This window comes from Puntigrus tetrazona, unplaced genomic scaffold (genome assembly GCF_018831695.1).
Source record: "Puntigrus tetrazona isolate hp1 unplaced genomic scaffold, ASM1883169v1 S000000694, whole genome shotgun sequence".
NCBI lineage: Eukaryota > Metazoa > Chordata > Actinopteri > Cypriniformes > Cyprinidae > Puntigrus > Puntigrus tetrazona.
Window position 1 is genome coordinate 236,145 of NW_025048308.1, and position 27,652 is coordinate 263,796.

General features: G+C 46.0%; 2 pseudogenes; both read right to left on the reverse strand.

Moving 5' to 3' along the window:
* Positions 1-4,271: 4,271 nt before the first annotated feature.
* LOC122335045 lies at positions 4,272-4,379 on the reverse strand (annotated as a pseudogene).
* Positions 4,380-16,422: 12,043 nt separating this feature from the next.
* On the reverse strand, positions 16,423-16,541 carry LOC122335046 (annotated as a pseudogene).
* Between the last annotated feature and the right edge of the window lie 11,111 nt (positions 16,542-27,652).

Sequence of the window (27,652 nt, forward strand, 5' to 3'; positions counted from 1 at the left end):
CCTTCGGAAGGCCACTCACGAAGGCAATCGCCAAGGAGCTGTTCCTCCCTCTTCAGCCGGTCGGCATACCAGCGAGATCCTGACCGATCAAGGTACCCCTTCATGTCCCGGCTAATGGCTGACCTCTGCCGGCTGCTGCAAGTAAAACAGTTGAGGACCACGGTCTACCACCCACAGATAGGCGGCCTGGTTGGAGAGGTTCAACCAGACACTCAAACAGATGCTCCGACATGTGGTGGCCGAAGACAGGCGGGACTGGGACTTGATGCTGCCGTATATACTCTTACCGGCATCCGGGAGGTTCCCCAAGCCTCAACGGAGTTCACGCCTTCAAACTCCTCTTTGGCCGACAGCCTCGGGGCCTCCTGGGCGTCGCCAAGGAGGCCTGGGAGCAGCAGGCGGCAGCCCATCCTACCGTTGTGGAGCACGTCAAGAAGATGAGGACCCGGATAGACCGCGTCATGCCATTAGTCCGGGACCACCTGTGTAAAGCTCAACAGGCCCAACAACGAGACTACAACCGGGCAGCCCAACCACGGAATTCCAGCCCGGTGACAAGGTCTTGGTCCTCGTTCTCACGGCTCCGGCCTTGCGACTACCAGTCCCGTGGTTGTGACACCAACCCCATCTTTCGGCTGCCCAGAAGGGCTCCAGCACCTGGTCGGTCAGTTCTCGGGCGTGTTCTCCCCTAGCCCTGGGCGGACCTACGTCATCGAAGCCACGAGATCCGGGCGCCCCTGGAGTTATCGTCCGGCAGCGGCCCTCGCCGTGTCTCCGGAGGCTCGTCGGCAGGCTATCGAGGGAAATACAACAAATGCTCAAATTGGGGGTAATCGACCCATCCCGTAGCCCGTGGTCCAGTCCTATAGTGATGGTGCCAAAACCCGGCGGCTTCCTCCGCTTCTGCAACGATTTCCGCCCGGTTGAGCGAGGTCTCCGAGTTTGACGGGTACCCCATGCCCCGTGTGGGCGAGTTGTTGGACCGACTGGGAAGGGCCCGGTACATCTCTACGCTTGACCTGACGAAAGGCTACTGGCAGGTACCCTCTCTAAGTCCTCAAGACCTAAAACTGCATTTTCTACCCCTAGCGGACACTGGCAATACGGACCCTTCCTTCGACTTCACGGGGCCCCGCAACCTTCCAGCGTATGATGGACGTTGTCCTCCTCCCCCATCAGAGCTACGCCGCGGCCTGTCTGGGCAGCGTTGTCATCCACTCGGGAGACCTGGGAGGACCACCTGGAGCGCTTTGCGGAGGGTGCTGTCCGAACTCCGGAGGAGCTGGGCTCACAGCCAACCCCAGGAAATGTCACCTGGCACTGTCTGAAGCAAGGTACCTGGGTTACCAAGTCGGGAGGGGCCTTATCCGGCCCCAGGAAGACAAGGTGGAAGCGGTCAAGAATGCCCGAGGCCCCTCACCAAAACCCAGGTACGAGCCTTTCTGGGGTTGGCGGGCTACTATCGTTTGTTTTATCCCCAACTTCTCCTCTTTGCTTGCCTCCTCTGACGGACCTAACCAGGAAGGGCAGCCGGAGAAGATAAAGTGGACACCCGACCGAGGAGGCGTTCCGGAAGATCGAAAAGCGCTAACATCGAACCGGTCCGAGTGCGGATTTCAGCTGCCCCTTTCTGTTACAGGCGGATGCCTCCGATCACACGGGGTTGGGGGCAGTTCTCTCCCAAATCCGGGAGGCGAGAGCATCGGTCTTATACACCAGTCGAAAGCTGTCCCCAGCCGAGAAGAAACTACGCGCGGTAGAAAAGGAGGCCCTGGCCCTTGTCCGAAGTTCACCCCTCCTCACCGACCACGCCCCACTGCAATGGATGGCCCGGGCCAAGAAACCAACGCGAGGGTGACCTGGTGGTTCTAAGCGCTCCAGGACTTCAACTTTGTTGTGCGTCACCGAGCTGAGCGGCGAACGCCAATGCGGACGGGCCCTCTCGGATCTGGGCAGCTTTCTTGAGGTCTGTCAGGGTCACTCCGCCCCACCTCGGCTTCTCCCTAACGGCATCGCGTTTCATTTCAGGACCAGGGCGACACTTGGGGAGTGTGTGACGAAAGGCGTCGAGCAGCCATCAGCGTCGCCCTGGTAAACAACGAGGAGCACGTGCATGCACTCATCACAGGCTGACCGGTCTCAGCTGTCGCTCATCAGCGGGCCAGGATAAAAGGCTACGCAGCATGCTGTCAGTGAGCTTTTGCCTCCCGCGAACTCTAACGCTAACTCTAACGACTCTTCTCTTGTCCCCGCAGAAAGCAGCGTGTAGACTGGTCAGCCGGCACCCCACGGCACGCACTTCACTCTGCACTACGAAGAAGAAACGAGCACGAGCCACGCGTATCCCACGGACCGGCACTTTCACCCATTACTTCTTTTGTCATTTTTGCTTTCTGGAATAAAATCCACCCTCCGGGATTTTCACTTGAGCCCTCCTTGCTGTGTGTTTCTTCACCCCGTCACAGTATGTTGAATAACCCAATTGTTTAATGCAATGCAAAGTCGCAATGAATTTAATTTCAATGCACCACAAAATCTGTGTATTTCTGATACTGTTTTTTTTTCTCTGCTTGAATCTCTCCATCTACATGCCACCGTTTATGTCTTTACCGTGGTAAATGTTGATGACAACATTAAATTAACAAGGTATGTTGAATAACACAAATGTTAAATGCAATGCAAAGTCTCAATGCATTTAATTTCAATGCACCACAAAATCTGTATATTTCTGATACTGGTCTTCTGTGACTCTTTATATATTTCATCTACATAAAAGTGTTTGAGTTTTTACCATGGTAAAAGTGGATGACAACATTAAATTAAGAAAGTACGTTGAATAACCCAATTGTTCAATGCAATGCAAAGTCTCAATGCATTTAATTTCAATGCACGACAAAATCTGTGTATTTCTGATACTGGTCTTTTTCTCTGCTTCAATCTCTCCAACTTACATGCCACCGTTTATGTCTTTACCGTGGTAAATGTGGATGACAACATTAAATTAAGAAGGTATGTTGAATAACCCAATTTATTCAATGCAATGCAAAGTCTCAATGCATTTAATTTCAATGCACCACAAAATCTGTGAATTTGTCATACTGGTCTTCTGTGACTCTTTATATATTTCATCTACATGCCACTGTTTGAGTTTTTACCATGGTAAAAGTGGATGACAACATTAAATTAAGAAGGTATGTTGAATAACCCAATTGTTCAAAGCAATGCAAAGTCTCAATGCATTTAATTTCAATGCACTACAAAATCTGTGTATTTCTGATACTGGTCTTCTGTGTCTTTGTTTATTTAAGCGGGAGTTTTTATTGCCTTTAGCTGAAATGGAGTGATCAGCGTGGTCGCTGTGCGATACTGATACCCTGTTCTCCGAACTACTAAGCGAATGAAATCAAATAAGGTCCACCACATCCACTCTCCTGTAAATGGACAGTGAAAGGTTTGTCGGTCTGACATAGAGTGTCAGTAATGTCACGACCACGTTAAACAGTCCATTTCAGCTAAAGCGATAAAAACACCGCAATGACATGAACAAAGAAACGCCGTTCAGAGGCGATCGCGTGTCAAACAAACTAAAAGTAAAAAAAAACTATAACAAGTAAAATGAAATAAAACGGAATCAAATATTAAACAAACGCAAACATAGACCAATTGAGTTCAACGAATCATTGATCCTGAAGACATGGATCAGCATGTTCAGGTCGTTTGATTAGGGTCAGAGCTGAAATTTACAGGAGAGTGGATGTGGTGGATCTTATTTGAGGATTCCTGATGCAGAGAAAAGGCAAAATCTGAATTTTGTAGTCAGGCACCCCGAGAGAAACAAATGGGGGCCTAATGTCGAAGGACTTAAAGCGGCGTGCCTAGAGATTTCTTTAAGCGAATAAATAATTAGCTCTTCGTTGATTCTTGAATTTGTTTATTTATTTATTTATTTTTCCCGGTGCAGTTTGCATTCAAGCGGTTGGACTGACAAACAAGACTGGCAACCTCTCAAGTCGAGAGAAGGGGCCGAGTTGCAAAGGAACGTGCAGCTTCAAAGAGGTCGCTGTAGAAAGAGAGAGAAAGGTCTGTCTACGCCTCCCGGAGGAGAAAGCAAGAATGACGACGTTGAGCTGTCCTCCGTCACAGCGACGAAGCAGAAAGGCGGCACAGAGAAGGGCAAAGCAAAGCGGCAGCAAATGTAAAGGGTAAAGGGAGCGAGCCAAAACAGTCGGCCCCTGGAGAAGAGCGCTCGCTGACTGGTGAAGGAAAAGCAAAGCTTACAGCACCTGGTATTCCCAGGCGGTCTCCCATCCAAGTACTAACCAGGCCTGCCCCTGCTTAGCTTCGAGATCGGGCGTGCTCAGGGTGGTATGGCCGTGAACGCAAAGCAGCCCGCGAATGCGAGCTATTTAAAGAAGGCACCGGCAGCAGGCCAAAGACGCACACCAGCTTTTCCACTCCACTCTTTTCATGTCTTCTGCAACTCTTCGACATTGTCTGCCGAAAAAAGGCCCCTGCCGGCAAACTTGGCCGGGAGCGGCATTTACGCCGTCCCTCACAACGCCAAAACAACACGTCCATTTCCCCTTCTTTTTCACGCCTTCTGTCCTTACATCAATGCCTTCCTTCCTTAATAAATCAACTCATTAATTCAGTTGGAAGACAAACATCGCTGACGCTGCGAGCCACACTGAGTGCAAGTAAACGCAAGTCTATTTCTCAACGATATCAAATTAATCAGGCACCTTTATTTACATTTTTCAACCATATCCTGTCAAAGCACTCAACGCTATACAATTTGGAGCACAGAGTGTCAGTAATGTACAACCACCACGATGAACACTCCATTTCAGCTAAAAGCGATCAAAACACCCATCGACATGAACAAAGAAACGTGAATTGGAGCGATCACCTGGCAAACAAACTAAAACTTCTAAAAGTTCTTTCCACCGAACAAAATTAAATAAAACCTTTGACACCTGTTTAGAAATCGTAAAAACTAAATAAATCAATAAAAACACCCACTGACATGAATAAAGAAACACCGCTCGGAGTGATCACGTGTCAAACAAACTAAAAAGTAAAAAAAACTAAAAACTACAACAAGTAAAATGAAATAAAAGCGGAATCAATTATTAAACAATGCAAACATAGACCAATTGAGTTCAACGAATCGTTGATCCTGAAGACATGGATCAGCATGTTCAGGTCGTTTGATTAGGGTCAGAGCTGAAATTTACAGGAGAGTGGATGTGGTGGATCTTATTTGAGGATTCCTGACGCAGGGAAAAGGCAAATCTGGATTTTGTAGTCAGGCACCCGAGGAGGAAACAAATGGGGGCCTAATGTCGAAGGACTTTAAAGCGGCCGTGCCTAGGATTTCTTTAAACGAATAAATAATTAGCTCTTGGTTGATTCTTGAATTTCTTAAATCATTTGTTTATTTATTTATTTTTCCCGGTGCAGTTTGCATTCAAGCCGGTTGGACTGACAAACAAGACTGGCAACCTCTCAAGTCGAAGAGAAGGGCCCGAGTTGCAAAGGAACGTGCAGCTCTAAAGAGAGTCGCTAGAGAGAGAGAGAAGGTCTGTCTATCGCTCCCTGGAGGAGAAAGCAAGAATGACGACGTTGAGCTGTCCTCCCGTCACAGCCGACAAGCAGAAAGGCGGCACAGAGAAGGGCAAAGCAAGCAGCAGCAAATGTAAAAGGGTAAAGGAGCGAGCCAAAACAGTCGGCCCTGGAGAAGAGCGCTCGCTGACTGGTGAAGGAAAAGCAAAAGCATAGCACCTGGTATTCCCAGGTGGTCTCCCATCCAAGTACTAACCAGGCCCACCTGCTAGCAGCTTCCGAGATCGGGCGTGCTCAGGGTGGTATGGCCGTAAGCGAAGCAGCCAGCGAATGCGAGCTATTTAAAGAAGGCACCGGCAGCAGGCCCAAGACGCACACCAGCTTTTCCACTCCACTCTTTTCATGTCTTCTGCAACTCTTCGACATTGTCTGCCCGAGAAAAAGGCGCCCCACGGCAAACTTGGCGGGCCAGCGGCGTTCATGCCGCCCTCACCACGCCAAAACAACACGCCCATTTCCTTCTTTTTCACGCCTTCGTCCCTACATCAATTCCTTCCTTCCTTAATAAATCAACTCACATTAATTCAGTTGGAAGACAAACGCCGCTGACGCTCACCGAGCCACACTGAGTGCAAGTAAGCGCAAGTCTATTTCTCAACGATATCAAATTAATCAGGCACCTTTATTTACATTTCAACCATATCCTGTCAAAGCACTCAACGCTTATACAATTCGGAGCACAGAGTGTCAGTAATGTACAACCACCACGATGAACACTCCATTTTTTTCCAGCTAAAGGCGATCAAAACACCCATCGACATGAACAAAGAAAGCGTCGTTCGAGCGATCTTACCTGGCAAACAAACTAAAACTTAAAGTTCTTCACACGAACAAAATTAAATAAAACCTTTGACACCTGTTTAGCAATCGTAAAACTAAATAAATCAATAAAACACCCACTGACATGAATAAAGAAACACCGTTCGAGAGTGATCACGTGTCAAACAAACTAAAAGTAAAAAAACTAAAAACTACAACAAGTAAAATGAAATAAAAACGGAATCAATTATTAAACAATGCAAACATAGACCAATTGAGTTCAACGAATCGTTGATCCTGAAGACATGGATCAGCATGTTCAGGTCGTTTGATTAGGAGTCAGAGCTGAAATTTACAGGAGAGTGGATGTGGTGGATCTTATTTGAGGATTCTGACGCAGGAAAAGGCAAATCACGGATTTTGTAGTCAGGCACCCCGAGAGAAACAAATGGGGGCCTAATGTCGAGAAGGACTTAAAGCGCGGCGTGCCTAGGATTTCTTTAAACGAATAAATAATTAGCTCTTCGGTTGATTCTTGAATTTCTTAAATCATTTGTTTATTTATTTATTTTTCCCGGTGCAGTTTGCATTCAAGCCCCAGTTGGACTGACAAACAAGACTGGCAACCTCTCAAGTCGAGAGAAGGCCCCGAGTTGCAAGGCGTGCATTTCTAAAGAGGTCGCTGTAGAGAGAGAGAGAAGAGTCTGTCTATCGCTCCCTGGAGGAGAAAGCAAGAATGACGACGTTGAGCTGTCCTCCGTCACAGCGGCAAGCAGAAAGGCGGCACAGAGAAGGGCAAAGCAAAGCAGCAGCAAATGTAAAGGTAAAGGAGCTGAGCCAAAACAGTCGCCCCTGGAGAAGAGCGCCGCTGACTGGTGAAGGAAAAGCAAAGCTTACAGCACCTGAAGTATTCCCAGGCGATCTCCCATCCAAGTACTAACCAGGCCCGCCCCTTAGCTTCCGAGATCAGACGAGATCGGGTGTGCTCAGGTGGTATGGCGCAGCGAAGCAGCCCGCGAATGCGAGCTATTTAAAGAAGGCACCGGCAGCAGGCCAAAGACGCACACCAGCTTTTTCCCTCCACTCTTTTCATGTCTTCTGCAACTCTTCGACATTGTCTGCCCGAGAAAAAGGCGCCCACCGGCAAACTTGGCCGAGGCGGGCGTTCACGCCGCTCTACCACGCCAAAGCAACACGCCCATTTCCCCTTCTTTTTCACGCCCGTCCTACATCAATGCCTTCCTTCCTTAATAAATCAACTCACTTTAATTCAGTTGGAAGACAAACATCGCTGACGCTGCTGAGCCACACTGAGTGCAAGTAAAGCGCAAGTCTATTTCTCAGCGATATCAAATCAATCAGGCACCTTTATTTACATTTCAACCATATCCTGTCAAAGCACTCAACGCTATACAATTGGAGCACAGAGTGTCAGTAATGTACAACCACCACGATGAACACTCCATTTCCAGCTAAAAAGCGATCAAAACACCCATCGACATGAACAAAGAAGCGTGCTTGGAGCGATCACCTGGCAAACAAACTAAAACTTCTAAAAGTTCTTTCCCACGAATAAAATTAAATAAAACCTTTGACACCTGTTTAGAAATCGTAAAAACTAAATAAATCAATAAAAAACACCCACTGACATGAATAAAGAAACACCGTTGGAGTGATCACGTGTCAAACAAACTAAAAGTAAAAAAAAAAAACTAAAACTACAAACAAGTAAAATGAAATAAAAACGGAATCAATTATTAAACAATGCAAACATAGACCAATTGGAGTTCAACGAATCACAGTGATCCTGAAGACATGGATCAGCATGTTCAGGTCGTTTGATTAGGTCAGAGCTGAAATTTACAGGAGAGTGGATGGTGGATCTTATTTGAGGATTCTGGCGCAGGAAAAGGCAAATCTGGATTTTGTAGTCAGGCACCCCGAGAGGAAACAAATGGGGCCTAATGTCGAAGGACTTAAAGCGGCCGTGTTTAGGATTTCTTTAAAGCGAATAAATAATTAGCTCTTCGGTTGATTCGTGAATTTCTTAAATCATTTGTTTATTTATTTATTTTTTCCCCGGTGCAGTCTGCATTCAAGCGGTTGGACTGACAAACAAGACTGGCAACCTCTCAAGTCGAAGAGAAGGGCCCGAGTTGCAAAAGGAACGTTGCAGCTCTAAAGAGGTCGCTGTAGAGAGAGAAAGGTCTGTCTCCATCGCTCCCTGGAGAGAAAGCAAGAATGACGACGTTGAGCTGTCCTCCGTCACAGCGGCTAAACAGAAAGGCGGCACAGAGAAGGGCAAAGCAAAGCAGCAGCAAATGTAAAGGGTAAAGGAGCGAGCAAAACAGTCGCCCTGGAGAAGAGCGCCTGACTGGTGAAGGAAAAGCAAAAAGCTTACAGCACCTGGTATTCCCAGGCGGTCTCTCCATCAAGTACTAACCAGGCCGCCCCTGCTTAGCTTCGGATCCGGACGAGATCGGGCGTGCTCAGGGTAGTATCGGTCGCAGCGAAAGCAGCAGCCCAGGTGCAACCCGCGAAAGCAGCTAGCGAAAAGCAGAACGCGAGCTATTTAAAGAAGCACCACAGCAGGCCAAAGCGCACACCAGCTTTTCCACTCCACTCTTTTCATGTCTTCTGCAACTCTTCGACATTATCTGCCCGAGAAAAGGCGCACACGGCAAATCTTGGCGGGGAGCGGGCGCTTACGCCGTCCTCACCACGCCAAAAACAACACGTCCATTTCCCCTTCTTTTCACGCCTTCGTCCTCACATCAATGCCTTGCCTTAATAAATCAACTCACTTTTAATTCAGTTGGAAGACAAACATCGCTGACGCTGCTGAGCCACACTGAGTGCAAGTAACGCGCAAGTCTATTTCTCAACGATATCAAATTAATCAGGCACCTTTTATTTACATTTCAACCATATCCTGTCAAAGCACTCAACGCTTATACAATTCGAGCACAGAGTGTCAGTAATGTACAACCACCACGATGAACACTCCATTTTCAGCTAAAGCGATCAAAACACCCATCGACATGAACAAAGAAACGTCGCTGAGCGATCACCTGGCAAACAAACTAAAAACTTCTAAAAGTTCTTTCACGAACAAAATTAAATAAAACCTTTTGACACCTGTTTAGAAATCGTAAAAACTAAATAAATCAATAAAAAACACCCACTGACATGAATAAAGAAACACCGCTCGAGTGATCACGTTGTCAAACAAACTAAAAGTTAAAAAACTAAAAACTACAACAAGTAAAATGAAATAAAAGCGGAATCAATTATTAAACAATGCAAACATAGACCAATTGAGTTCAACGAATCGGTGATCCTGAAGACATGGATCAGCATGTTCAGGTCGCTTGATTAGGAGTCAGAGCTGAAATTTACAGGAGAGTGGATGTGGTGGATCTTAGTTTGAGGATTCTTGACGCAGGAAAAAGGCAAATACGGATTTGTAGTCAGGCACCCGAGGAGAAACAAATGGGGCCTAATGTCGAGAGGACTTAAAGTGCCGTGCCTTAGATTTCTTTAAGCGAATAAATAATTAGCTCTTGGTTGATTCTTGAATTTCTTAAATCATTTGTTTATTTATTTATTTTTTCCCGGTGCAGTTTGCATTCAAGCTGTTGGACTGACAAACAAGACTGGCAACCTCTCAAGTCGAAGAGAAGGGCCCGAGTTGCAAAGGAACGTGCAGCTCTAAAGAGGTCGCTGTAGAGAGAGAGAAGGTCTGTCTATCGCTCCTGGAGGAGAAAGCAAGATGACGACGTTGAGCTGTCCTCCGTCACAGCGACGAAGCAGAAAGGCGGCACAGAGAAGGGCAAAGCAAAGCAGCAGCAAATGTAAAAGGGTAAAGGAGCAGGCCAAAACAGTCGGCCCCTGGAGAGAGCGCCGCTGACTGGTGAAGGAAAAGCAAAGCTTACAGCACCTGGTATTCCCAGGCGGTCTCATCCAAGTACTAACCAGGCCCGCCCCTGCTTAGCTTCCAAGATCAGACGAGATCGGGGCGATGCTCAATTAGGGTGGTAATGCAACCCGCCAAGAGCGAAAGCAGCCCGCGTCACGAAGCTATTTAAAGAAGGCACCGGCAGCAGGCCAAAAGACGACACCAGCTTTTCCACTCCACTCTTTTCATGTCTTCTGCAACTCTTCGACATTGTCTGCCGAGAAAAAGAGGCCCACCGCGTAAACAGCCGGATGCGCGTTACGCCAAACCTCACCACGCCAAAACAACACGTCCATTTCCCTTCTTTTTCACGCCTTGTCCCTACATCAATGCCTTCCTTCCTTAATAAATCAACTCACATTAATTCAGTTGGAGAAGACAAACATCGCTGACGCTACGAGCCACACTGAGTGCAAGTAAACGCAAGTCTATTTCTCAACGATATCAAATTAATCAGGCACCTTTATTTACATTTTCAACCATATCCTGTCAAAGCACTCAACGCTATACAATTCGAGCACAGAGTGTCAGTAATGTAACAACCACCACGATGAACACTCCATTTTCAGCTAAAGCGATCAAAACACCCATCGACATGAACAAAGAAAGCGTCGCTCGAGCGATCACCTGGCAAACAAACTAAAACTTCTAAAAGTTCTTTCACACGAACAAAATTAAATAAAACCTTTGACACCTGTTTTAGAAATCGTAAAACTAAATAAATCAATAAAAAACACCCACTGACATGAATAAAGAAACACCGTTCAGATGATCACGTATCAAACAAACTAAAGTTGCAAAAAAACTAAAACTACAAATAAGTAAATGAAATAAAATGGAATCAATTATTAAACAATGCAAGCATAGACTAAAGGTGGAGTTCAACGAATCGTTGATCCTGAAGACATGGATCAGCATGTTCAGGTCGTTTGATTAGGGTCAGAGCTGAAATTTACAGGAGAGTGGATGTGGTGGATCTTATTTGAGGATTCCTGAGCGCGGGAAAAGGCAAATCTGATTTTGTAGTCAGGCACCCGAGAGGAAACAAATGGGGCCTAATGTGAGAAGGACTTAAAGCGGCAGAAGAAATCTTTACCATACTTGTGGGAGGAACCATACAGCTCCTCGTTGACTTTTGAACTTCTTAAATCATTTGTTTATTTATTTGTTTTTTCCCGGTGCTGCTGGCATTCCAGCGTGTTGGACTGACAAATTGAAGACTGGCACCTCTCAAGATCGTAAGAGAAGGGCAGCGGCTAAAGTGGTCTTCCAGCAGCTAAGGAGGGTCGCAGTCCAGAGAGAAGGTCTGTTAGTTTATCGCTTCCTGGAGGAGAAAGCAAGAATGACAACGTTGAGCTGTCCTCCGCCATGCAGCCAAGAGAGGCTATGAAAGGCTGCGACAGAGAACGTGCCAAAGCAAGCACTGGGTGAAAGGTAAAGGAGCCCTCCAGTCGGCTCCCTGAGAAGAGCGCTGCTGACTGGTGAAGCGAAAGTGCAAAGCTTACAGCACCTGGTATTCCCAGGCGGTCTCCAAAATCACCAGGCCCACCTCGCTTCACCTGGTCTGATCGACGAGATCGGCTGCCTAGGGGTGGTATCTGCAGCACCTACTTATTGCTGAGAGCAGTTTATTTAAAGAAGGTCGGGGCAAAAGGCCAAAGACAACACCACTCCACTCTCTTTTCATGTCTGCACTAACTCTTCGACATTGTCTGCCCGAAAAGCGCCTCACTTCTTCTTCTTGGCTGAGCGCGCTTACGCCTATCCTCACCCACGCCAAAACAACCACGCTCCATTTCCCCTCTCTTTTCATACTCGTCCTTGCATCAATGCCTTCCTTCCTTAATAAATCCAACTCACATTGTTAACTTGAAGACAAACATCGCTGACGCTATGAGCTTTCATATTAATTTCGCTTCAAGTACCTCCAGTTTATTTCTCAACTATATCAAATTAATTGTGCACCTTATTTACATTTCAACCATATCCTGTCAAAGCACTCAACGCTTCTATACAATTGGAGCACAGAGTGTCAGTAATGTACTAACCACCACGATGAACACTCCATTTCAGCCAAAGGCGATCAAAACACCTATCGACTTATGAACAAAGAAGCGTCGCTCGAGCGATCACCTGGCAAAAACAAACCCAAACTTCTGCAAAAGTTCTTTCACACGAACAAAATTAAAAACCTTGATGGCTTCTGTTTCTAGAAATCGTAAAACTAAATAAATCAATAAAACACCCACTGACATGAATAAAGAAACACTGTTCGGAGTGATCACGTGTCAAACAAACTAAAGTAAAAAAAAAACTAAAACTACAACAATGCAAATAGAAATAAAATGGAATCAACTTATTAAACAATTACAAGCATAGACTAAATTGAGTTCAACGAGAATCGTTGATCCTGAAGACATGGATCAGCATGTTCAGGTCGTTTTGATTAGGGCTCAGAGCTGAAATTTACAGGAGGAGTGGATGGTGGATCTTGTCATTGAGGATTCCTGACGAGAGAAAAGCAAATCACAGATTTTGTAGTCAGGCACCCGAGAGGAAACAAATGGGGGCCTAATGTCGAAGGACTTACAAAGCGGCTGTGTTTAGTGGATTTCTTTAAGCGTAATAAATAATTAGCTCTTCGGTTGATTCTTGAATTTCTTAAATCATTTGTTTATTTATTTATTTTTTCCCCGGTGCAGTTTGTATCTGCTTGGAACTGACAAACCGTTGGCACCTCTCAAGTCGAGAGGAAGGGCCCGAAAGGTAAAGGGAATGCAGCTCTAAAGAGGTCGCTGTGAGAGAGAGAGAAGGTCTGTCTCATCGCTTCCTGGAGGAGAAAGCAGAATGACAGCGTTGAGCTGTCCTCCGTCACAGCCGACGGAAGCAGAAAGCGGCACAGAGGGTGCAAAGCGCAAAGCAGCAGCAAATGTAAAAAGTAAAGGAGAGGCCAAACAGTGATCGGCCCCCTGGAAAAGAGCGCCGCTGACTGGTGGAAGGAAAAGCAAAAGCTTACAGCACCTGTATTTCCCAGGCGTGTCTCCCATCCAAGTACTAACCAGGCCCACCTGCTTAGCTTCGAGATCGGACGATCGGCGGGCGTGCTCAGGTGTGGCTTATGGCGAAGCGAAATCAGCCTGCATGAATGCGAGCTATTTAAAGAAGGCACCGGCAGCAGGCCAAAGACGCACACTCAGCTTTCCACTCCCGCATACTTTTCGTATGTTCTGCAACTCTTCGACATTGATCTGCCCGAGAAAAAGGCGCCCCACCGACCCAAACTTGGCGGAGCGGCGGCGTTTCGCCTCGCCTCACCACGCCAAAACAACACATCCATTTCCCTTTCTTTTCTACGCCTTCGTCCGCCACATGCTCTCTCCTTCCTAATAAATCAACTCACATTAATTCAGTTGGAAGACAAACATCACGCTGGCCTTTGCAAGCCACACTGAGTGCAAGTAAGCGCAAGTCTATTTCACATACGATATCAAATTAATCAGGCACCTTTATTTACATTTTCAACCATATCCTGTCAAAGCACTCACCACGCCTATAATTCGGAGCACAGAGTGTCAGTAATGTACAACCACCACGATGAGACACTCCATTTCAGCCAAAGCGATCAAAACACCCATCGACATGAACAAAAGAAACGCTAAGTTGGAGGCGGATCACCTGGCAAACAAACTAAAACTTCTAAAAGTTCTTTCTACTAACAAAATTAAATAAAACCTTTGACACCTGTTTTAGAAATCGTAAAAACTAAATAAATCAATAAAAACATTCCATTGACATGAATAAAAAGACACCGTTCGGAGTGATCACGGTCAAACAAACTAAAAAGTAAAAAAAAACTAAAAACTACAACAAGCAAAAAATGAAATAAAAATGGAATCAATTATTAAACAATGCAAACATAGACCAATTGAGAGTTCAATCGAATGTTGATCCTGAAGACATGGATCAGCATGTTCAGGTCGTTTGATTAAGGGTCAGAGCTGAAATTTACAGGAGAGTGGATGTGGTGGATCTTATTTGAGGATTCCTGGCGCGGAAAAGGCAAATCACGGATTGTTGTCAGCATTTTGCAGAGAGGAAACAAATGGGGGCCTAATGTCAAGGACTTAAAGCGGACCGTGCCTAGGATTTCTTTAAACGAATAAATAATTAGCTCTTCGGTTGATTCTTGAATTTGTTTATTTATTTATTTATTTTTTTTCCCGGTGCAGTTTGCATTCGTGTTGGACTGACAAACAAGACTGGCAACCTCTCAAGTCGAAGAGAAGGGCCCGAAAGTTGCAAAGACGTGCAGCTCTAAAGAGGTCGCTGTAGAGAGAGAGAAGGTCTGTCTATATCGCCCCTGGAGGAGAAAGCAAGAATGACGACGTTGAGCTGTGTCCTCCGTCACAGCTGGTATTTAAGCAGAAAGGCGGCACAGAGAGGGCAAAGCTCAAAGCAGCAGCAAATGTAAAAGGGTAAAGGAGCGAGCCAAAACAGTGGCCCCTGGAGAAGAGCGCCGTGACTGGTGAAGGAAAAGCAAAAGCTTACAGCACCTGGTATTCCCAGGCAGTCTTCCCATCCAAGTACTAACCAGGCCCGCCCCTGCTTAGCTTCCGAGATCGGACGAAAGATCAGGCGTGCTCAGGTGGTATGGCCGCAGCGAAAGCAGCTCGCACGCTGCCAGCTATTTAAAGAAGGCACGGCAGCAGGCCAAAGATTAGCACACCAGCTTTTCCACTCCACTCTTTTCATGTCTTCTGCAACTCTTCGACATTGTCTGCCGAGAAAAAGCTGCTACCCAGCAAACTTGGCTTGGCGGCGTTACGCTTTCATCCTCACCCGCGCCAAAACAACACGTCCATTTCCCCTTCTTTTCACGCCTTGCGTCCTACATCAATTCCTTCCTTCCTTAATAAATCAACTCACATTAATTCAGTTGGAAGACAAACATCGCTGACAGCTGCGTAGCCACACTGAGTGCAAGTAGCGCAAAGTCTATTTCTCAACGATATCAAATTAATCCAGGCACCTTTATTTACATTCCAACCATATCCTGTCAAAGCTCAACGCTATACAATCTGAGCACAGAGTGTCAGTAATGTACAACCACCACGATGAACACTCCATTTTCCAGCCTAAAGCCATCAAAACACCTTATCGACATGAACAAAGAAACGCTGCCATTGGAGGCGATCACCCGGCAAACAAACTAAAACTTCTAAAAGTTCTTTCCACACGAAGACAAAATTAAATAAAACCTTTGACACCTGTTTAGAAATCGTAAAAACTAAATAAATCAATAAAAAAACACCACTGACATGAATAAAGAACACCGCTCGGAGAGATTACGGTCAAATGTCAAACAAACTAAAAGTAAAAAAACTAAAAAACTACAACAAGTAAAATGAAATAAAAGCGGAATCAATTATTAAACAAATGCAAACATAGACTCGTTGAGTTCAGCGTGATGCGTTGATCCTGAAGACATGGATCAGCATGTTCAGGTCGTGTTTGATTAGGGTCAGAGCTGAAATTTACAGGAGAGTGGATGTGGTGGATCTTATTTGAGGATTCCTGACGCAGGAAAAAGCAATCACGGATTTTATAGGTCAGGCACCCCGAGAGGAAACAAATGGGGCCTAATGTCAAGAAGGACTTAAAGCGCGTGTTTAGGATTTCTTTTAAACGAATAAATAATTAGCTCTTGGTTGATTCTTGAATTTCTTAAATCATTTGTTTATTTATTTATTTTTTTCCCGTGCAGTTTGTATCTGCCGGGTTGGACTGACAAACAAGACTGGCAACCTCTCAAGTTGAAGAGAAGGGCCCGAGTTGCAAAGGAACGTGCAGCTCTAAAGAGGTCGCTGTAGAGAGAGGAGAGAAGGTCTGTCTATCGCTTCCCTGGAGGAGAAAGCAAGAATAGCGACGTTGAGCTGTCCTCCGTCACAGCGACGCAAGCAGAAAGGCGGCACAGAGAAGGGCAAAAGCAAAGCGGCAGCAAATGTAAAGGAGGTAAAGGAGCGAGCCAAAATAGCCGGCTCCCTGGAGAAGAGCGCTGACTGGTCAGAAGGAAAGCTGTAAGTTTACAGCACCTGGTATTCCCAGGCGTCTCCCATCCAAGTACTAACCAGGCCCGCCTCTGCTTAGCTTCCGAGATCAGACGAGGATTGGGCGTGCTCAGGGTGGTATGGCGGTCAGAGCGAAGCAGCTCGGGCGAATGTGCGAGCTATTTAAAGAAGGGCACCGGCAGCAGGCCAAAGACGCACACCAGCTTTTTCCACCCACTCTTTTTCATGTCTTCTGCACTCTTCGACATTGTCTGCCCAAGAAAAGGCGCCCCACCGGCAAACTTGGCTCGGAGCGCGCGTTTACGCCCGCCCCTCACCACGCCAAAAACAATACACCCATTTCCATTTTTTCTACGCCTTCGTCGTCTTTACATCAATGCCTTCCTTCCTTAATAACCAACTCACATTAATCTAGTTGGAAGACAAACATCGCTGACGCTGCGAGCCACACTGAGTGCAAGTGGAAACGCAAGTCTATTTCTCAAATCGATATCAAATTAATCAGGCACCTTTATTTACATTTCAACCATATCCTGTCGTGCAATCTAACGCTATACAATTGGAGCACAGAGTGTCAGTAATAATACAACCAACACGATGAACACTCCATTTCCAGCCAAAGGCGATCAAAACACCATCGAGCAAGAACAAAGAAATCACTGCGTTGGAGCGTATCACTCTGGTATAAAACAAACTAAAACTTCTAAAAGTTCTTTTCACTTGAACAAAATTAAATAAACCTTTGACACCTGTTTGAAGTAATCGTAAAAACTAAAATAAATCAATAAAAACACCCACTGACATGAATAAAGAAACACCGGCTCGAGGATGATCACGGTCAAACAAACTAAAAGTAAAAAAAAAAACTAAAAACTACATACAAGTAAATGAAATAAAAACGGAATCAATTATTAAACAATGCAAACATAGACCAATTGAGGTTAACGATCGCTGATCCTGGAAGACATGGATCAGCATGTTCAGGCCGTTTGATTAGGTCAGAGCTGAAATTTTAGGAGAGTGGATGTGGTGGATCTTATTGGAGGATTCCCTGACGCAGGAAAAGGCAAATATCGGGATTTTGTAGTCAGGCACCCCGCAGAGGAAACAAATGGGGCCTAATGTCGAGCGACTTAGCGCGCCGTGCCTAGGATTTCTTAAATCAATAAATAAATTAGCTCTTGTCAAGGATTCTTGAATTTCTGAATCATTTGTTTATTTATTTATTTTTTCCTGCCAGCAGTTTGTATCTCAAGCGTGTGTTGGACTGACAAACAAGACTGGCAACCTCTCAGAGTCAAGAGAAGGCCCGGAAAGCAGAAGGAAACGGTGCAGCTCTAAAGAGGCTCGCTAGTAGAGAGAGAGAGAAGGTCTGTCTATCGCCCTGGAGTGAGAAAGCAAGAATGACGACCGTTGAGCTGTCCTCCATCCACAGCAGCGTGAAGCAGAAAGTGCACAGAAGGAAGGGCAGAGAAGCAAAGCAGTAGCAAATGTAAAGGGTAAAGGATGTGCTAAGCAAAAAACAGTCGGCCCTCTGGAGCAAGAGCGCTCGCTGGCTGGTGAAGGAAAAGCAAAAGCTTGGCAGCACCTGGTATTCTCCAGGCGTCTCCCATCCAAGTACTAATTCAGGCCCGGCCCCTGCTTAGCTTCTCTGCTAGATCGGGACGAGATCGGGCGTGCTCAGGTGGTGGCGGGCCAGAGCTAAAGCAGCCTCGCGAATGCGAGCAGTTTAAAGAAGGCACCGGCAGCAGGCCAAAGACGCGACACCAGCTTTTCACACTCCTCTTTTCTCTGGCGTCTTCTGCAACTCTTCGACATTGTCTGCCCGAGAAAAAGGCGCCCCACCGGCAAACTTGGCCGGAGCGCTGGCGCTTACGCGCCGCCCCTCACTTCACGCCAAAACACGCCCATTTCTTCTTTTTCACGCCATTCTTACATCAATGCCTTCCTTCCTTAAGCAAATCAACTCACATTAATCCAGTTGGAAGACCAAACATCGCTGACGCCTTATGAGCCACACTGAGTGCAAGTAAACGCAGTCTATTTCTCAACGATATCAAATTAATCAGGCACCTGATTTAGCATTTCCTCAACCATATCCTGTCAAAGCACTCAACGCTATACAACTGAATTGGAGCACAGAGTGTCAGTAATGTATAACCACCACGATGAACACTCCATTTTCAGCCAAAGTGTTTATCAAAACACCCATCTACATTGAACAAAGAAATCGTCGCTCGGAGCGATCACCTGGCAAACAAACTAAAACTTCTAAAAGTTCTCTGCACGAACAAATGTACCAATAAAACCTTTGACACCTGTTTAGTAAATCGTAAAACTAAATAAATGGCAATAAAAAGCACCACTGGCATGAATAAAGAAACACCGCTCGAGTGATCACGTCGTCAAAACAAACTAAAAAGCTAAAAAAACTAAAAACTACAGCAAGCAAAATGAATACAAAACGGAATCAATTATTAAACAATGCAAACATAGACCAATTGAGTTCAATCGAATCGTTGATCCTGGAAGACATGGATCAGCATGTTCCAGGCCGTTTGATTAGAGGGTCAGAGCTGAAATTTACAGGAGAGTGGATTGTGGTGGATCTTATTTGAGGATTCCTGATCAGAGGAAAAGGCAAATCCCGGATTTTGTAGTCAGCACCTGAGAGGGAAAGTCACAAATGGGGCTTATAATGTCGGAGGACTTAAAGCTGACGTGCCTAGGATTTCTTTAAACGACAAATAATTAGCTCTTGGTTGATTCTGAATTTCTAAAATACGTTTATTTATTTATTTTTTCCCGTGCAGTTTGGTATTGCCGTGTTGGACTGATAAACAAGACTGGCAAATCTCTCAAGTCGGAGAGAAGGGCTCGAGTTGCAAAGGAACGTTGCAGCTCTAAAGAGGTCGCAGAGGAGAGGAGAGAGAAGGTCTGTCTATGCCTCCCGGGAGAGAAAGGCAAGAATGACGAGACGTTGAGCTGTCGTCTCCGCTGGCCAGCTACTTGACAGAAAAAGCGGCACAGAGAAGGGTGCCAAAGCAAGCAGCAGCAAAGCGTAAAAGCGGTAAAGGAGCTTGAGCCAAAACAGTCGCCCCTGGAAGGCGGCTCGCCGACTGGTAAAGTTAAAGCAAAGCTTTACAGCACCTGTATTCCCAGGCGGTCTCTTATCCAAGCACTAATCTGGGCCACCCCTGCTTAGCTTCCGAGATCGGACGAAGACTGGCGCGGCTCAAGTGTAGGTATGGCTGTGAGCGTAAGCAGCCATGCCACGCAAGCGCTATTTAAAGAAGGCACCGGGCAGCAGCCAAAGACGCATACCAGCTTTTCCACTCCACTCTTTTCATGTCTTCTGCAACTCTTCGACATTGTCTGCCCGAGAAAAAAGCGCTCCCCACCCGCAAACTTGGCCGGAGAGGCGCTTACGTTGCCGCCCCCTCACCACGCCAAAACAACACGCCCATTTCCTCTTCTTTTTCACGCGTTCGTCCTCTGCATCAATGCCTTCCCTTTCCAACAAATCAACTCACATTAATTCAGTTGGAAGACAAACTTCGCTGACGCTGCGAGCCACACTGAGTGCAAGTAAACGCAAGTCTATTTCTCTAACGATATCAAATTAATCAGGCACCTTTACGAGCATTTCCAACCATATCCTGGGTCAAAGCACTCCAACTGCTTATAGCAATCTGAGCACAGAGTGCTCAGTGCATGTACAACCACCACGATAGACACTCCATTTTCCAGCCAAAGGGCATCAAAACACCTAATGAGCACCCAAATAAAGAAACACTACTGGAGCAACACCTGGCAAACAAACTAAAACTTCAAAAGTTCTGCTTCACACGAATAAAATTACAAAACTCTTGACACCTGCTTCTCTTGTAAACTCAAACTAAATAAATCAATAAAAAACACCACTGATATTGAATAAAGAAACACACGTCTGGAGTGATCATGTGTCAAACAAACTAAAGTAAAAGTAAAAAAACTAAAAATTACAGCAAGCGAAATGGAATAAAACGGAATCAATTATTAAATAAAGTGCAAACACTGGGCCAATCTGAGTCTAACGGGACCGTTGATCCTGGCAGACTTATGGATCAGCGCGTTCCAAATCGTCGCAGATTTAGGGCTGGAGCTGAAATTTATAGGAGAGTGGATGTAGTGGATCTTATCACTGAGGATTCCTGACGCAGGAAAAGAGAGCAAAATCTGGATTTTGTAGTCAGAGCACCCCGAGAGGAAACAAATGGGGTATTTAAATGTCAAGGGACTTAAAGACGCCGCACGGTGGGATTTCTTAAAACGGAATACGTAATTAGCCTTCGGCTGATTCTCAATTTTCACCAAATCATTTGTTTATTTCATTTATTTTTCCCGGTGCGAAAGTTTATAGATCTGGTTGCTGGACTGATAAACCCAAGACTGGTGCAACCTCTCAAGTCAAGAGAGGTAGCCCGAAAGCGTAAAGTGAATGTCGCAGCCTCTAAAGAGGTCGCTGTAGAGAGAGAGAGTAAGGTCTGTCTATCGCTTCCTCGGAGGAGAAAAGCAAGAATGACGACGTTGAGCTAGTCTCCTCCGCTGGCAGCGTGAATGTATGGAGTTGGCGCAATGAGAAGGCGCGCAGAAGCAAGCCAGTAAAATGTAAAGGGTAAAAGGAGCGAGGCCGTTACAGTGGCCCTGGAGAAGAGCAAAACGCTGACTGGTACTGAAAAAGCAAAGTTTACAGCACCTTGGCATTCTCAGTGCAGGCGGTTCCTGATCCAGTACCAACCAGGCCCACCCCGCTTAGCTTCGAGATCGGACGAGATGGGCGTCGTTTGTGTAAAGGCTGGCGTAAGCAAAGCAGCCCGCGAATGCGCGGCTATTTAAAGAAGGCACCGGCAGCAGGCCAAAGCGCGCAATACCAGCTTTCCACTCCACTTTTCATATGTTCCGCAACCCTCGACATTGCCCGCTCCAGAGCATGGCGCCACTGCAAAATGGCCTGGCCGCGGAGCGCTGCCATTCGCCGTCCATCACCACGCGCCAAAAACAATACCGCCCATTTCCCTTCTTTCATACGCCGTCCCTACAGAACACCGAAATTCCTTCGCTTCTCACAAATCAACTCACTTTACTCCAGTTGAAGACAAACGCCGCTGGTAACAAAGGCACACTGAGTGCAAATGGCATAAGTCTATTTCTCAACGATATCAAATTAATCAGGCACCTTCAGCGCCCATTTCAACCATATCTGTCAGCCTCTTCATACAATTTGGGCACCAGGTATCAATGTGTACAACAACCACGATGAACCTCATTTCCAGCTAAAGCGATCAAAGTACACCTCGACATGAACAAGAAAGCGTCGTTGGGCGATCACCTGGCAAAATAAGCTAAACTTCTAAAAGTTCTTTCACACGAACAAATTAAATAAAACCTTTGGCTTCCTGTTTAACCGTCAACAAAAACTAAATAAATCAATAAAAAAACACGCAGCGTAGATAAGAACGCGTTCGGAGTGATCCGTGTCAAACAAACTAAAAGTTAAAAAAAACTAAAAACTTCACAGCAATGGAGAAATGAAATAAGCGGAATCAATTTATTAAAACAGTACAAACATAGATAGTTGGAAGGATTCAACAGATACGTTGATCCTGAAGACATGGATCAGCGTATTCAGGTCGTTTGATTAAGTCAGACTGAAATTTACAGGAGGAGAGTGGATGTGGTGGATCTTATTTGAGGATTCTGGCGCAGGAAAGAGGCAAATCTGGATTTTGTAGTCAGGCACCCGAGAGGAAACAAATGAGGCCCCTAATGTAGGACTTAAAGCGGCAGGAAAATCAGACCATACTTATCAGAACCGCTACACAGATCTCGTCCAGAAACTAGTCCTGAGCAGACTGGATTACTGCGCCCTCCTTGCTGGCCTCCCAGCCTCTGTGGACCTCTTCAGATGTCCAGAGATGCAGCGGCTGGGTAGTGCTAGCGAACCAGGAGGCCTGTCCCACCCCTCTTCATTAGTTTCACTCTCTTCTTCTTCTTCTTCTTATTCTCCTGCTCCTTCTATCCTTTTATTGTTTCCAAAAAAAAAAAAAAAAAAAAAAAAAAAAAAAGCCTTGTGTCTCGTTAGATGAATAAGACCCCCTCAAGAGCACTTATACTACTGCCCTTTGCATGATATTCATTTGCTTCTGCCTACCTCATTTGTCGTCTTTGGATAAGGCGTCTGCTGGAAAGCTAAATGTAAATATAAATGCGATCATTCCCCTGGAAAATAGCTGGCTGGTGAAGGGAAAGCAAAGCTTACAGCACCCTGGTATTTCCCAGGTCCCCATCAGAAGTACTAGCCAGGCCGCCCCTGTAGCTTCAGGATCCCGGGCGGATGGATGGGCGTACTCCAGGTGAGTATGGCGTGTGGCTTAGCCAGCGAGCAACCGCGAAAGCAGCCCGCGAAGCAGCCCGCCAAATGCAGAGGCTATTTAAAGGCACCGGCCTTCAGGCCAAAGGCATACCAACCTCCACTCCTCTTTCATGTCTTACGACATTGTCTGCCGAGAAAAAGGCGCACAGCCAAGCTTAGCCGAGCGCAGCGTTCTGTAAATCTCCTGCCTTAAAACAACATCCATTTCCCCTTCTTTTCACGCCTTACGTCCACCATGTGCCTTCCTTCATAATAAATGTCCTTTGAATTCCAGTTGGAGAGAGACAAACATGTGGCGCTGCGAGCCACACTGGAGTGCAAGTAAGCATAGATCTATTTCTCATGATATCAAATTAATCAAACTGCTATTGCATTTCCAACATATCTGTCAAAGCTCAGCGCTATACAATTGGAGCCTGAGTGTCAATGTGTCTGCTTACCACGATGGGCCTCCATTTTCTCCAAGCTAAAGTGATCCGAAACACCCCATACGACGAACAAGAAAGCGTCGTTGGAAGAAGTCACTGGCAAACAAACTAAAACTTCTAAAAGTTCTTTACGAACAAAATTAAATAAAATACTTGACACCTATTTTTAGCAATGCGTAAAAACCGATAAATCAATAAAAGCACGCAGCATGAATAAAGAAACACGTTAAAGGTGATCACGTATCAAACAGGCTAAAAGTAAAAAAAAACTAAAAAACTACAGCAACAAGTAAGGCCAGAAATAAACGAATCAATTGTAAACAAACACAAGCATAGACCAATAGGTGGAGTTCAGCGAATCGAACTGATCCACAGGAGCATGAATCAGCATATTCAGGTGCCGTTGATTAGGGTCAGAGCTGGGAATTTTGGGAGGCTGGATGTAAGGTGGATCTTGTTTGAGGATTCCTGGCGCGGGAGAAAAGGCAAATCACAGTTTGTAGTCAGGCACGGGAAGAGCAAACGGGCTAATGCCAGAGGACTTAGCGGCGTGCCTGATTTCTTTAAGCGAATAAATGGTGGCTCACCCCGGTTGATTCTTGATTTCACCAAATCATTTATTTATTTGGCTATTTTTCCCGGTGCAGTTGCATTCAAGCCAGTTGGACTGGCAACAAGACTGGCAACCTCTCAGAAGTCGAGAGAAGGGCCGGGTTGCAGAAAGGCGTGCAGCTCTAAAGAATCGCTGTAGAGAGAAGATCTGTCTACCTCGGCTCCTGGAGGAAAGCAGGTAGCGGCGTTGGGCTGTCCTCCAAATCCACCGTGACAGAAGCAGAAAGCGGCACAGAAGAGGCAAAGCAAGCAGCAAATGTAAAAGGAGGCTAAGGAGCGAAGCCAGATGTGTCGACCCCTGGAAGAGCGCTGCTTCCCAGCTGGTGAAGGAAAAGCAAAGCACAGCACCATAGTGTTCAGTGATCTCATCCAAGTACTAACCAGGCCCGCCCCTGCTTAGCTTCCGAGATCGGGGCCAGATAAAGGCGTACTCAAGTAGTATAGCCGTCGCAAAAAGCAGCCGCAGATGAGCTATTTAAGAGCACCCGGCAGCAGAGTAAAAGCGCGCAACACCCTCCACTCTTTTCATGCTCTTCGCTCACGCCCGGCATTTGTCTGCAGGAAGAGCCACGCGAGCTTGGCGGTGGCGGCGTTCGCGCGTCCTCACCGCGCCAAACAACGCGTCATTTCCCCTGCACTGCGCGCCGTCCTCATCGTTGCCAGCCCCATGTCCCGTCAACTGCTTTAATTCAGTGGAGAGAACTGAGCCGTAGCTGGCGCTCACAGGCCACTGGAGGTGCAAATACAGCGCCGATCTGGCTTTCTCAGCGATATCAAATTAATCAGGCACCACTTTGGCCCCATTTCAACCATATCTCATCGAGCACTCCAGCACTTCCGCCATTCCGGAGCCTGAGTGTCAATGATATACAACAACCATTGACACTCATTTCCAGCTAAAGCGATCGGCTTTTATCGACGCGAACAAAGAAGCGTGGTTCGGAGCGATCACCTGAAATAAACTAAAACTTCTAAAGTTCTTTCACTGAACAAAAATTAAATAAAACCTTTGTTTGTTTGTAATCATAAAACCTAAATAAATCAATAAAAACACCCACCAACATGAATAAAAGAAACGCAGATTCGGAGTGATCAAATATCCGCGACAAGCTAATTAAAAAAAGTAAAAACTACAGCAAATGGAAATGATAAAAGCCGGAATCGTTATTAAACAAGTACGAGCGATGGGAATTGAGTTCAAGATGGGTGATCCTGAAGGCATGGATCAGCATGTTCAGGTCGTTTGATTAAGTCCAGGCTGAAATTTACAGGAAGTGATTGCAGTGGATCTTATTTGGGATTCCTGGCGCGGGAAAGGCAATCTGGTTGTAGTCAGGCACCCGAGGGAGGAAACAAATGGGGCCTAATGTGAAGGACTTAAGCGGCAGGAAAATCAGACCATACTTATCGAACACGCTACACAGATCCTCGTCAGGCAGCACTAGTCACAAACCAGACTGGAATTACTGCGCCCTCCTTGCTGGGCCTCCCAGCCTCTACAACCAGACCTCTTCAGATGGTCAAATGCAGCAGCTAGGGTAGTCTTCAACGAACCAAGGAGGCCCATCCACCCCTCTTCATTAGATTTACATGGCTTCTGGGTCTTCGCATCAAATTAATCCCTAGTGCTGGCCTGGGACAATCACAGGCTCAGCTCCCTAAATGCCCTTACTAATTTAGATCATATATTTCCCTCCCAGGTGCCTCGCTCTGCAAGCAGGCGTCTTGCAATTACTTGCAGCCACAAAAAAAAGGTGCAAAATCACTCTGCGCACCTTCCACCTGAGTCCTGTTCCTCGCTGGTGGGCAGTCTGCCCATTACCGCACTGGGGCAGCAGAGTCACTGTAGTCTTGAAACCAACTCAAAACTCTGTCACACACCATTTGCACCAGCCCAGCATTGGCGCCTCTCTTAACTACTGCCTTCTCTCTCCTTCTCTCCTTTATTGTTTAAAAAAAAAAAAAAAAAAAAAAAAGCCTTGTCTCGTTGCATTAAGACAAGGCCCCCTCAAAACCTTATACTCTGCCTTACTGCTGATATTAATTTGCTTCCCTATACCTACCTCATTTATCATCGCTTTAGATGGCGTCCTGCTAAATGACTAAATGTAAATGTAAATGCAAGCACTCAACGCTATAGTCGGAGCACAGAGTATCAGTAATGCCACAACCACCCGATGAACACCATTTCCAGCTAAAAGCGATCAAAACACCGCCGGCCTTGAACAAAGAAAGCGTCGTTGGAGCGTGCCTAGCACGATAAACTAAAACTTCTAAAAGATTTCTTTTCCTTACGAACAAAATTAAAATAAACCACAGCACCTATTTATGACTTGTAAAAACCTAAATAAATCAATAAAAACACCCACTATTATGAATAAAGAAACACGTTAGGAGTAATCACGTATCAAACAGAGCTAAAAGTAAAACTAAAAACTACAACAAGTAAGAAATGAAATAAGCGGAATCAATTATTAAACAATGCAAACATAGACCAATTGAGTTCAACGATGGTGAGCCTGAGACATGGATCAGCGTATTCAGGTCGTTTGGTGAGTCAGAGCTGGGAATTTACAGGAGAGTGGATGTAGTGGATCTTATTTGAGATTCTGAAAGCAGAAGGGCAAATCACAGTTTGTAGTCAGAGGCACCGAGAGGGAAACAAATGGGGGCCTATTAACCGGAAGGGGAGGACAATGGCAGTACTAGGATTTCTTTAAGCAGATAAATAATTAGCTCTTGGTTGATTCTTAGATTTCTTGATCATTTGTTTATTTATTTTAGCCACCCAGTGCAGTTTGCATTCAAAGGCGGTTGGACTGACAAACCAAGACTGGCAACCTCTCAAATCGGAGGAAAATTTGGTGCAAGACGTACAGCTCCAAAAATTCGCTATGAGAGAGAGAAGGTCTGTCTACGCTCCCCTGGAGGAGAAAGCAAGAATAGCCCAGCGTTAGGCTGTCCTCCGTCCTGTGTGAAGCAGAAGGCCAGCATGGCACAGAGAGGCAAAGCAAGCAGTAGCAAATGTAAAAGGTAAAGGGCCAGCCAAAACAATTATTCCTGGAAAGGCGGCTCGCTGACTAGTGAAGGAAAGCAAACACAGCACCTAGTATTCCCAGGCGGTCTCCATCCAGAAGTACTAACCAGGCCGCTTCGCCTTCCGAGATCAGACTGGATCTAGGCATGCTCAGGGTAAGTATGGCGTAGCGAAAGCAGCCATGAATCGGCCCTATTTAAAGAAGGCACGGCAGCAGGCCAAGGCAGCACCAGCCTCCTCCACTCTTTTCACTCTTTGCAACTCTTGACATTGTCTGCCCCGAGGAAAAGGCAGCCCACCGGCAAACCAGCGGGTGCATTACGCCCGTCCCTCCTGCGCCAAAACAACCCGTCCATTTCCACATGCTGCTTGCCAATCCTACATGTGCCTTCCTTGTAATAAATCAACTCCATTAATTCCAGTTGGAAGACAAACGCCAAAGCTTTGTACTACGAGTACACTGAGTGCAAGTAAGCGCCAAGTCTATTTCTCAGCGATATCAAATTAATCAGGCACCTTTATTTACATTTCAGCCGCCTCCTGTCGACACTCCAACTGCCACAGTCCGGGCACAGAGTATCAGTAGTAGCCACAGCACCACGATGAACATACGTTTCCAGCTAAGGCAGTCAAACACCCCCTTCGGCATGAACAGAAAGAAACGTCATTCGGAGCGATCACCTGTAAATGAAACTAAACTTCTAAAGTTCTTTCCCACACGAACAAAATTAAGTAAACCTTTGGCTTCCT